This window comes from Triticum urartu, chromosome 1A, assembly GCF_056163025.1.
Source record: "Triticum urartu cultivar PI428250 chromosome 1A, HENAU_Tu73, whole genome shotgun sequence".
NCBI lineage: Eukaryota > Viridiplantae > Streptophyta > Magnoliopsida > Poales > Poaceae > Triticum > Triticum urartu.
Genome location: NC_141873.1, coordinates 534,086,058 through 534,099,858, shown reverse-complemented (window position 1 = coordinate 534,099,858; position 13,801 = coordinate 534,086,058). Strand labels below are relative to the sequence as shown.

Below are 13,801 nucleotides of genomic sequence, written 5' to 3'. Positions count from 1 at the left end.
ATTCTGTTGTGTTTTATTTCATTTGTTCGTTCTCTTTTGTATGTCGATAATATTTACGAAATATAAACTAAAATGGTGTGTTTTATTTTAATTGTTAATTTTAATATTTCTTATCTTTATTATTTTTGAAATATTTTTAATTTGTAAGATAAAATGTTCTGTTTTATTTCACTTCTTCATTCTAATATTTGTTCTCTTCTTTATATTCGAAATATTTCCAAAATGTAAGATAATATGTTATGTTCTATTGCACTTCTTCATTATTTCAATTCTTCATTCCAAATTATAAATTCTATTTTCTGTTTGATACTTGAAATATTATTAAATCAAATGTAGTTGGGACAGTCGCATCCATACCTCCACATGCACCATGTACTAGGAGCAGGTTTATCTTCTCGGTCTCACCAATTCAGACCAAACTGTATGCACACCCTAGGATGACCATGGCAAGCATGCATGACGAGTATCATTCATTTCCAAAACTCGATGAATTTTCTAGGGTTTTTCCGGCGACAAAACCCCACAACACTGCCCCCACGTGACGCAACGTGTGTTTTGTGTCCGAACTCGTGCACACCTTGCCTGGGGGGGCACATTGGCCATGCTCACATGCTCCCAAAAGTTGGGGTCATCTCATGCATGCCCCCACATGGACTATGTACAAGCAGGACCATTCGGGTCTGCCGGAGATCAGGTCCGAAATTGGTTTTCCTTGACGGTCCAACCAAATGGTCCCAAACTTCATGCATACCCTACGATGACCATGGCATGCATGCGTGACAAGTATCGTTCATTTGCGACACTCGATGCATTTTCTAGGGTTTTCCGGTGACAAAACCCTACAACACTACCCCCACGTGATGCAACGTGCGTTTTGTGTCCGAATTCGTGCACACCTTGCCTGGGGGGCCACATTGGCCAAGCCCACAAGCTCCCAAAAGTTGGGGTCACCCATGCATGCTTCCACATGCACCATGTACAAGCAGGACCATTCGGGTCTGCCGGAGGTCAGGTCTAAAATTGGTTTTCCTTGACGGTCCCACCAAATGATCCCAAACTTCATGCATACCCTACGATGACCATGGCTTGCATGCGTGACAAGTATCGTTCATTTGCGACACTCGATGCAATTTCTAGGGTTTTCTGGCGACAAAACCCTACAACACTGCCCCCATGTGACGCAACGTGCGTTTTGTGTCCGAATTCGTGCACACCTTGCCTGGGGGACCACATTGGCCAGGCCCACATGCTCCCAAAAGTTGGGGGTCATCTCATGCATGCTTCCACATGCACCATGTACAAGCAGGACCATTCGGGTCTGCCGTAGGGCAGGTCTGAAAGTGGTTTATGCGTAACCTATGATCTCAAGAAATGATCCCAAACTTAATCCATAACCTACGATGACCATGGCATGCATGCATGACAAGTATCGTTCATTTCCGACACTCGATGCATGTATAATATTGTAGAAATGATAGAGATACTATAAATACTGTTGAACATATACAAGTATACAATAACTAATACGTGTCACAAAGAGTTTTTTTAGGGATGAACCAATGATATTTATTTTGAGGGAAGAAACAATGCAGGTAGGCGGGCCGGCCCAGACAGCAAATAAGTGTCGGATCCATATTGTGGATCCCACAACGCTGTGCTTTCCATGCACGTCGATCACACGCACGTCGATCACGGGAGTAGTTGTCATTCTGTTACACAATTCTGGGATCATGCTAATCCATATGTTCCTAATCCCTACGATTGAGGAGCACGTTCAGCCTCGCTTCAACGAAGGAAAATATAGATCGCGAGATTGGCCACAGGGAAGTTACGACGACCTAGGCGTCGACCTCCTATATAATCTCCTCCTCCTCACACACGTCATCGACTAGATCGACTCCTGCCGGCGAGGCGTCGACAGCTCCGTCCACCGCATCCCACACGCCACAAAAACCCCGAGAAGATCAAGGTCGTCCGCACGTGCAGGCCGACCTCAACGAACTACGTCGGGAACGCATCGCCGACTTCTTTCATCTTCGTCGACCGATCAAGTAAATTGTCCTCCTTCCCTCGCGCCTTCATAGCAAGCTACTTCCTCCGTCTCGTTGCTTTGATGGACTTAGGTTTACACATATTTTCAACTAGTATGAACTCGGCTAGATGCGTTCTGACCAGATGGCATAGATGAAAACATTCTTTGGTTCTTTCATAGCATGGTAGAATAAGATGTTGTTTCTCGAGAAGCATGATGCAATACATTTTTTGTCACAAGATCCAATTATATTTTTGTCACACGATACAATTATATTGTTGTGCACATAGAACATTAAAGAGTTATTAACATTAGATGTTGATCAACCTCAAATAGGTACCATTGCTATAGACTCTAGTTTATTTACAGCTGAACAATTTGTCACCCTGTTAGTAAGACAACCAGACGAACAAGTAACAGTTTACCATATTAAATTTATTGATTATATAATTTATATGATACTCAAAGAACTTGATCAGATGCAAGTAAATTCAATTACCAATTGTAGTTACTTTTTTATTGCCTCATGTCAGCACACACTTGGCTGCAAGTTGCAGTATACATGGTGATAGTTTTGTATTTCCATTAGTGTTAATTTTGCATTAGTGTTAGCTACTGCCAGAAAGTTTTATATTTTTGCATGTCTATTGTTATTTTTGCTTTAGTGTTAGCTAATGTCACGACGTTATATATTTTCTTTCAACAGGATGGACGAGCTGAATGGAGAAATAGTATGCGCAGTTGAGAAATGGTGCAAGCTTGTTGCAGATCTATCGAGCGGTCAACGCGCTAGAGTGGCTGATACATCATTACGCAGCATGCTGCAAATACCATCTATTAAGATGCGTACCCTGCTGATTAGGTATATGATTGAGAATTTTCAGGCCAGCACGGGTAGATTCATTATACAAGAGCAGGTTGGGGAGGTGACTCTCGGTGCGGTCGACGTCGAGTGCATCTTTAACCTCGAGAACCAAGGACTGTCCGCTTCGGACATTCTGACTGAAGAAGGCGAGGACATGAAGGAGCGGGTGCCGCCACAATTTCTCAGTAAGACATCAGAAAACATAGTGATAGATAATCTCATTGAGGACATAATTAAAAGTAAAGCCACCGACGACGATTTCCTTCGCAAAGTAGTGTTGGTCCTGTTAGGAACAATTATTGCTCCCATGTCGAGCAAGATTGTGCCAAAGCAGTACTACGCTTTGGTCTACGATGTGAAACGTATTTCAAAGATTAACTGGAATGCCTTCACCATGCGTGTTCTCCTTGATTGCCTTCGCATAGTGAAGAAAGGCAAACACCTCCGCCAATGGCCGAAAGGCAATTTGGCTCTCTTGCAGGTACTCGTATCAGACCTGTTGCATAATGTCAATTATCATATCATTGCAATTTTATGTGATGTATTTTACTAACTCTAAATCCTTATATTTTTTTTGTAGTACTTGTACTGGGAGAAGGTGCAACCGGTCGAAGGCAAATGCGCCTATAATCCCAACTTGTCCATACAACCTCTTACGAGGAACTGGACGGAAGGTGCAGCCACTAGGACAGATAGGTTCGACTATGAAAATGGGCGCAGCTGTGGTAACGTAAGGGTAAGTCATTGTGTTTCGTCTTTCTTAAATGTTTTGTAACTTAATACTATTTATTTTTTATTCATCACATGTACTTCAATATCGCATGCAGATCGAGAATAATATCACCCAGGAGTATAGGGCTCAGGAGCCCAACATCCCAAATAATGCGCCTACCATGAAGCCAAAAACCAAGCCTGCAACTCGAAACGCAAAGAAGTCGACGACAGCCGCATTGTCGGAAGATTTGATGGAGCTTCTAATGAAGCGGTGCATGGACTTCATACACACCGAGATGAGGTAAATCCCTGATCAAGTTGCTGAGGTATCACACCCAAACTTTATAGTTTACAGTATGTTTGCTGTTTTAAACCATCCTACCATTATTAAGTTTATATTTCTATTGCAGAGGTTGTTGGAGAAGTTGAACAAAGAAGGTGTCATGTACAAGCCGGCTGCTGCCGTGCCATCCGCGGAGAATGATCCGGACGAAGTGGATTCGTTCGAGAATGGTCCATATGAAAAGAAGGAATTCGTGTACAAGGAAGACATGGACAGTGATGGACAGCCGATCATTGACATGACGCAGCCTGATATAGTGCTTCCCGACCATAAAACCGTACCTGAGGTACTATGTATTTATCTTTCTATCTATAATTTTCTCGTTTAATTTTCTTCGTCCAGAAATGTTCACACGATTTAGTTTGCGAAACAGAAAACCCCACCGAAGCTGAATGGACACAAGGAAGCTTCACCTGTTAGGCGTAATGATGTATGTGTGGGTACACCGAAAAACCCTTGGGTGGTTGGTACTTCTACTCTAGCACCTTCATCGGACATAGACATTTGTCCATCTTCTGTTAGCAAGTTCATGGCTAAGGAGAATGGAAAAAAGGGTGCAACAATCGATAAGGATGAGGAGGTTATGTCCAGTAAGTGGAAGCGGACCGTTCCCAAGAAATTTGAATCCCCCTACGCACTTCACAAGCCCGTCAGGCATACCAGCCGTGGTCAGAGAACCTCTGGTACTAGTACTGCTACTAGAGGTATCATAACTACCATTCTTAATTTTTTATTTACTACCAATGCATATGATCACCATTGTTGACGTTCATATTATTTCATGCAGCTCTATTTTTGAACAATAATGTGCCGGAGGTTGTGGCAGATGAGTTTTCGCCAAAAATAATTGATGCAGCTGTTTCATTTGTCGAGTTAGCTGCTAGCATTGAGAAGAACAAGAACAAAAGAATTTACTACAGTGAAGGCCGTGGCATAACTCTGACTTCCGAAAGGATTCTACCGGTACTAGCTCATAGATGGCTGTCGGACGATGTAAGTACTACTTGCATGTCCTGTTTTTAAAATGCTCAAAAATCTATGTCTCAACTCTCAACATCTACTGGGCTGATATTCTATGCAGGTTATTGATGCTTATATGGACATTTGGAGCTGCGTGTTGGTCATGATCGTTACCTCTGTCCAGCGTGGAGGTCCAAATTCCTTGTAGATCATGCTATCGCACATGACGATCCATTTCCATCGAGCTGCAACATGGATAGTGCTTTGACCAAAGCTGGGGCAGTTAATAGTCACGAAAGAGTATACTATGCGTGATAAGGTACGTAATGTTTGTGATTCATCACTACAGGATAGTTCATCAAGTATTTCTTTTGATCCGTAATGGTTTTTTGCACTGTAGACATATATCGCGTTGAATATCGACAATAGCCACTGGATGACCGTGGTCATGCACATGATCAAGAAAGAATTCCAAGCTCTCGATTCGCACTATCCTCTGGACCTGACTGAGAGGACTGTTAAAGCACTAGTAATGTAACCAACATTTGTACCATTGCTCTTACATATTGTTAATGATTGTTCTTCAACACTATCCTCTTTATAGCGAATGGCTATAGCATACGATATGCGCCAGGCAAATCTTATTACACCAGGGAAATATCCGGACGTAAGTAAGTGGCCTATCAAGGAGTACGACATACCCCAGCAAGAGGATGGATGAGTTAATAGGACATCATGCACAATCAAACAAGAACACACATGTTTGTATTGCCCACCGCTAATGTTTGCATATGTACCAGGAACTCTTGTGGCCTTTTTGTCACAGAATGTCTAGAACATTGGGACGGGGACAAAATCACCCGCAAATTTACACAGGTATGCTATTATTTTCGTTTGTAGACTAGCTACTATGGTGGTGTAGCAACTTCGGTTCATGTAACCTTTATGTCATTTTTTGTAGGCCACCGTTGACGCAAGGAGAAGACGTTTCGTCGCAGAGTTGATTATGTCACCTTCAAACTCGATGGAGTGTGTGAAGAACAAAATTCACGAAATCGCAAGCAAAAGGCTCGCCTGAAGAATTCATGCGGCATGCAAGATTGAAGTTTTAGTGGTTTGGATTTAGTCCGGTCGAAGGTTTTGACGGCATGATTATCTTAGGGGTTCTATCATTTTTATGTAATAAATAGGGCACATGCATGTGTATGTGTCTGTCAGACAATTCGCTCGTACAAGACAATTCGGTCATAAAATTCGCTCGGAGAAGACAATTTGGTCCTACCAATAAAGTTTTGGCTTCACTTATCAATTGTTCTTGCTTAATATTTTTCTCCTTCTCCAATTTTTTATAATTGTATTTTTCACGGCTTCACTTATCAAGTGTTCTTGCTTAATATTTTTCTCCTTCTCCAATTTTTTATAATAGTCTATTTTTCTCTTCAACTGCTCTCGTAAGTTTCATATTAAAATTTTCACAATCTTAACTTTTTTTAAAACTCTACCAAGCTTAGCATTCTGCCTTAGCTATCTGCATGCCATCATCTTGCATAATCTCCTAGTAATTCCCCCTCATCACATTATTATGAAAATTAGTCATGGTAGATAAGTAAATATATCGAGCCAAAATGTAATATTACACTCATCAAAATTAGTCATGTCAGCTCGTTGGCTCTATCGCGTGTTATCAGGCATCATGTTTTTCTAGTTTGTTTTACAAAACCGTCGTTTTTTTATTATATGTATAATTACCTTTTTCAGTACTCACCATAATGCCAGGCACGGCCCATCTAACCACTTGAGGGGCCCCACAGGCGGGCTATCTTCCCGGCAGCGCTACACCAGCCCATTTTGCTAGGTTCACATCGATCTTTCCCCTTTTCTCGTTTCCCTTTCCAAATCCCAAGCCCTCCCTCTCTATTTGCGCCTCCAAATCTCGACGGCGAAAGCATGACAGCGAGCTGGGCGTCGGGCGGCGGCGGCTGCGGCGAGAAGAGCGGTGGCGACCGCAAGTTAGGTCGAACCCTGGGTCCTGCAAGCAGGTGGGCCGGATTCAGTGGCACGGGAGGCAGCGGCGGCGGATCTAGTGGAACAGGGGACGGGGGTTTTGTGGGCGGCGGCGGGCCGGGAGAACCCACGGCTAGGGTTTCTTCAGTGCTACACTTTGGTGGCAAAAAGGTAAGTTCTTTACCGTTGTTCTTTACATCCCAGCATTATCGCCCATAATTCATCACCTGTGGCCATGACAAGCTCCATCTATGTGGTCATCAGGAAACTCCTAGTGGCCGTGTCTACATAGATGTAGACAATTTTGGTAGGCACTCGGGGGATGTGTGTTTCAGGTTAGTCTACTGAGCATGATCGTCAAACTAGTACTGCTATTGCGGTCAAGCTGCAAAAAAGTTCAGTATTTAACTCTTGTAGAGACAAGTTCAGTTATAAAATGACTTGAATTGCTCATGATTTATTTAGGATGATATCACTTCTGAGTATGTTGAATGGGTTGATGGGGAGTGGGATAGCAAAGCAAAGTCAGTCATTAAGTATCTTGCCATGAAGAACAAGAAACCGGAGACTAAGATTATAGAATATGAAGCTGAAATTAAAAGGAATGAGAAAGAAAAGAGGGCAATGGTTAAGATGCACAAGGAGATATTGCTCTATAGGGATAGGATTTTAGGATTTGGAGGTCTTCTGTATCTTGGCCTGCTTGCCATTATGATTGCTGTCATAGTTAGCAAGTAGATTGTTCATAAAGTTATTGACATCATTGTAATTGACATGATGAAATGATGCTGAATTATTTGCTATTCAGTTTATGGGCAAAGTGTAACAGAGATTGCAGCATAAATAACATGGGGCCATCATGATTGGTAGACAGTGCACTTTTGGCATGTTCTATATTTGGTAGACAATGCACTTTCGGCATGTCCTGTATTTGACAGACAATGCACTTTTGGCATGTTCTATATTTGGTATGTGATGCACATGGGCACATCACCTAGCAACACTACTGATTTATGTAGAAGACTAGTTCATTGTCTTGTTGCAACATAGGAGCAACATCTAGCAGCTTCCATGTAACACTGAAGCAAAGCAACAATACATATTCAATAATCAGAAATTTAACTGAACTTGGCACTTAGGGTGAGCAGTAGATATTCAGTTCTTCAGCCACAAAGAACCCGATCAAACCGTACCGATTGCATAACTTATATGCTTACATATAAAAGCATACCTAACCAACATCAAACCCAAAATAATGTTAACTTATATGCTGAAACATATAACAGCATACGTAACTTAAGATAACCAGCAGCTTCCTCCTCCTTCAGCAACTATGCCCATCTTCACTTCTTCAGAAATTTGAGGCGGCGTGAGCGGCGCACCACACACGGAGAAGCCTTCTTCTTGACCACCGTTGTGTTGGACAGCTGCGCCACCTGATCCTGAGCCACCTCCTCTTCTTCCACCTTCACTATGTCAGGGAGGAGGGGAAGGAGCTTGACGTTAATGGGCATTGTCTTGCCACCCTCGACGGCGACCGGCACTACCATCTGCACAGCGTCCTCCTCGCCCTCCTCATGGTCATCAAGGATGACCAGTACCTCCTCCATGTCATCCTCCACGACGTCAGAGCCCAATGGCAGCACTGGCTTCGACACATGGCGGGCCTGGTAGTCCGGGCTGATGGGCGCAGGGACAGCGAGCTCGACGTCGATGCGGTCCGCCCTCGACGCAACGTGTGCTGAATCTGGCCGCAGCGTCATGGTGGTGGAGCGGTACATCCACCACCTTGCGCGCTGAACAGGGGAGTTGCTCAGCATGGCCTCTTGCATTGCCCGCACGAGTAGGACAGCCGGCAGGACGCCGCGGCCGTAGGGGAAGGCGCGCTTCCTCTGGCGTCGGTGAGGACTTTGACGAGGCCACGCGCGTGGTTGACCAACTTCTCCGTGCTGGGGAACCAGACGCACACGTCCATCAACTGCGCGCCACCCCTCGTCATCGCCGGCGAGGTCCATCATCGCTCTCTGCCAGCTGAGGCTTCTCTCCATGGAGGTGGCTGCAGCGGTCGCCGGCGAGGGTATTCTCGATCTACTTTAGGTGGGGATAAGAGGGGAGTTCGAACCGGCGCCCGTGGGAGGTGGGTGAGTGTGTGGTGGGGAGGAGAGTGGTATAGTTACTTATTTAATGGCATTTAGGACGTGGGCAGGGGAAATGTACAATAATATTCTTTCTACCTCCCGCCCCGGTCATGACACAGTAAAGAATTTTTTTTATTTTACTTTATTTGAACAAAGACTGGGATCTCGTCTGCTAATACACTAAGGATACAATCAGGGGGCCAAAGCCTCCAAACCAAAGAAACACAAGCGCCTACAGCTACCTTAGCCAAGGTATGAGCCGGCTGATTAACACAGTAAATAATTGAAGCAAGTGTTCTACTCTTGTTCCTTCTCCACTTTTCTCCACATGATAGAAGACAAGCTAAGTTAATGAATGATACAAAATTTAATAATCCACAATGCATACAAACACTTACTTCTGATTTAGTTTGCATTTCTTGCTACGTCTAGAGTATCCTACCAATTTGCAAGCGCCGCACCGGGTTTTCAACTCATCAAAAGAGAGTGGTCTACCATTTTTCGAGACAGGGCCGCTCTCATCTGCCTTTGTTGCACCTTTGCTTGACACTTTCATAGGATCTTTAACCTCAATCATGTTGCCTTCACCATCGTCCACATATTCAACTGCACACTTACTGATGTCATTTGCTTGCTTCAACAAATTTTCCTGTAGCAGATCATACTCATGACTCCTAGCTATCACAGCCTTCAAACTCTCCTGTAACTGATCCCACAAAGTAGGGTGTTTGCATGTCGCATGCATAGCTTCAGACGCTAACACACTGACCTAGCTATATTTCATTCTTTCTCCGGCCCCAGTCCAACCAAATCCCAACAGATCGCTTGTGCGCCTCGCGGGCAGTCCCAACCTTGCTTCTTTTGTGAACCGAATAAGAACTAAACACTTTGGTATTTCAGATATGTTCAAGTGCTTCAGTACATGGAATATGTGCTTGCAAGGTAGACCCTTTCGAATCATTCTTCTGCAGCTGCACCTTATAGTTTCTGCAGAATTTACTGGTGTATACTCCACCCAAAAACGGTGCTTCCGGTTATTCTTCCAGGCCACGATGTACTGCAGTGATCCGTCTCCCAGCTTAATTTCTACAATCTCCATGCTGTCAATTTTTCTAAGATCATCCTGCAACATATAGAAGTTTGCTGGAGTGAAGACGTGAGAAGCAGCTATCTCAAGTTCCCTCGAGCTAGTAACTGGCACCGGTAAACTCTGTGAGGCCGTGCAGTCATCTCGCGCCTCGTTTTCACGGATACGCACAACGGCGTTCTCATAGTGCAAAATCATATCCACCAGGGTCATTTCACCGTCTAGGTGGAGGTGAAGGCATGAGTTCAGGCTTTCACTCTGCAGGTTGGTTTTCATGCCAAGCCAAAACCCCTGTGTTAGATATGCCGCGGCCCATAGTCTCCTCTTCTTATACATCCGCCTCAACCATGTTACAATTTCTTCCGACTGCCATTTTTTGGAAAATGCGTGCCATCTCTCCTCAAACGTTGCCGTGGATGTGCTGTAGTACAGAAGAGTTCGGAACTCCTTCAAGGACTTGTGACTGAGGTGAATCTTCATATTTTTCTCTATGTGCCACGTACATATACGGTGCCACACGTCTGGCAAGACTTCGCGAATTGCCTTGATCATCGCAGCGTCGGTGTTTGTGATAACACTCTTAGCCATCTTTTGACACATGGACCTCAAAAACGTCTGCAGAAGCCACACGTATGTCTCCTCGGTCTCGTCCGGAACTATGGCACAACCAAAAACAATGGTCTTCCGGTGATTGTTAAGACCAACAAAAGGTATGAATGGCATACCATAGCGGTTCATCTTGTACGTGTTGTCAAATACAAGCACGTCGCTGAAGTCCTCATAGTCATGACGAGACTAGGAGTCGCACCAGAACATCCTATTCAAATGTCCTTCCTTATCTAGCCTTTACTCGAAAAAGAAGCTAGGATCCCTCTGTTTCCTACTGGCCATGATGCCTATGGCTGTGGCAGCATCACCTTTTGAAAGCAGCTTCCTCTTCTCCTTGGCGCAAAGGTTGTATATTTCACGCCTGGTAAAACCAACACCGCCGTACCATACATGCTTGCTGATGAAGCAATCCATCATGTCATGAATTCTAATCCCTGCAGCTCCCATGGACAATATCTCATGCTTCTGGTACTCTTTGATTTTTGGGACAATTCCATTTATCCCCCTAACTTGAGCCACCACCTGGCATTTGCCCCTAATTTTCAGGTATGCTCAAAAATACCCCTCTTCCGTTAAGTCACCTTACAGAAATGCCCTTTTCTGCCGTTACCGTCCGGTCAAAGGGGTTTGACCGTCCGGTGAACAGTAACATTGTGAACAGTAAATTCGAAAAAACTAGCAAAAAAAATCAAAAAAATCTGAAATTTTGTGGGATCGAAGATACTCAAGGGAGCAAGGTGCGTACAAATTTTGGCACAGTTTGGACATTCCAGGAGCTCGTGTCAAAGGAAAAACTTTAAAATGTACGCTGTAAATAGTAAATTCAAAAAAAATAGTAAGAAAATTCAAAAAAATATGAAAAATTTTGGCATCAAAGAAGCTGGGGTGCGCAAGGTGTGTGCAATTTTTTGTCGTGTTTCGACACTGTAGGAGCTCGTGGAGAAAAAACTATATTTGGCGCAGAAAAAAACTCTGAAAAATGCACTATTTTGTTTTTTTTTGCTAGAGCACCTCGCATGTCATTTGATCAAAAAAAATTGCAAGCGCCTTGCGCACCCAAGCCTCTTTGATGCCAGAAAAATTCATACTTTTTAAATTTTTCTTGCTATTTTTTTGTAATTTACTATTCATAGCGTATAGATTTACATTTTTTCCTTTCCCACGAGTTCCTGGAATGTCCAAATAGCTTGAAAATTTGTACGCTCCTTGCGCCCTTGAGTATCTTCGAGCCAACAAAATTTCAGATTTTTTTTGATTTTTTTTGCTATTTTTTCAAATTTAATGTTCACCATGTTACTATTCACTAGACGGTCAAAGCCCTTTGACCGGACGGCAAGGGCATTTCTATAAGGTGACTTGACGGAAGAGGGGTATTTTTGAGCATACCTGAAAATTAGAGGCAAATGCCAGGTGGTGGCTCAAGTTAGGGGGAGAAATGGAATTGTCCCTTGATTTTTCTGTCGGACCAAAGAAAAGGTACCTCGTCCGGTCCTGCCAACATATGGCTATGCTTGTCCTCAAAACTTTCAACATACCAAACCCCACACTTTTGGTCAAGCTTGACGGTCAGGTGCGCTTCGCAAAAGCATCGTGTCTCGGCTCTGAGCCTGCGGCTGTGTCCTTCCTCGGTTAGCAACTTGCTGTCACATTTCCCTTGTCTTGAACAAACAAACCGCCTATAACGCATATGACGTGACTCTGTTTTCCTATACCTGACCTTATTCTTTCTAATGCTGAAACCATTATCTCTAGCATAGATGTTGTAGAAATCATACGCAGCATCGTGAGACGTAAAGGTCATTTCCATTATCTGCATGAACATATCCCTCTTATCATCTGCACTGGCAGTATCTTGGACATGCTTTGCACCATCATCTTGTGTCACCTACACAATCAAACCACAGCCATGAAAACAGATTTCTATGGTTTAACATTACTTACTTCCATAGAACATTGATTACACACATACCTCACTCATGATGACAGACGACTCGGACTCCCCAGAACCAGGTGCATCTAATGATTCGTCGTTAAGGCCTGTCTCCGTGTCGGATTCACCGTAATAGTCGTACGCGTTATGACATTCATAAATGAACTGAAAAATACAACACAAATACATAATTACTTATCATATAATATTCCAGAAGAAATTCAATTTGCATGCCAACAAAAATTTTCACTTACATACCTGACTAATGTAATCTTCATTCGAGAGCTCCGAGTTGTTTTCCTGATCATCATCAAGCTCATCGATCTATAAATTTTCAACACAAAGATTTAATGTTGTCGGATGCCACCAAAAAATTACAACATGACAATGCCACTCACATTAAGATCGTCCCATTCGTTCCCATTCTCTGACCGATCTTCACGATCTGAATTTTCATCATCTGACCAATCTTCTATCCAGTCTTTCATTAGTTCCCCAAACTCCATGTCTACCATGATAGCAGTTAACTCCTCGTCCGCCATTTCCTACAACCAATATTATGTATCATCACATGTGCAAACATTATCAATGATGAAATATAAAACACATAGCACACGATCACGGGTGTTATGTAAACAACCGCAACTGAGGCCGTTCAGATCTGCTGAACTTATCAAGGAAGATGGCCACGGCACCCGTCGTGATCACTTTCAATCGCGAGGAACTGCATGATCTCAAAACCTAGCTAGATCCGTGATTACCTCTGCCGCCGGATACCTAGGTTAGCCACCACATCAAATAAGGATACTGGTGGTGCGCACAGCCGACGGCTACCGATGCTACGTGAACCCAGATCATGAGGAGCAGCACTACCAGAACAAGATCCACGATCGCATGTGCCGCCGGGTAGCTAGGTTACCCGCTCCACTAGGTTAACCATTGCCACTGGCGCGACGGCAGTTCGTTCGATGTTGCCGCGAGCGAGACTACAGGGGGGACGCGGGATGCGGTACCTGTGCGCGATCGTTGGAGATTCACGACGTTGTCGCGCCCGCTGTCCGACGAGATTGCCGGCAACAAGATAGCCACCGGTGGAGATCTACTACGTGACTTATGGAG

The 13,801-nt window shown here is 43.9% G+C and overlaps 1 pseudogene; it reads right to left on the bottom strand.

Annotated features, from left to right (window-relative positions):
• LOC147992312 (uncharacterized) overlaps positions 1-13,224 on the bottom strand; it is a 117,065-nt pseudogene extending 103,841 nt beyond the window's left edge.
• Positions 13,225-13,801: the final 577 nt, after the last annotated feature.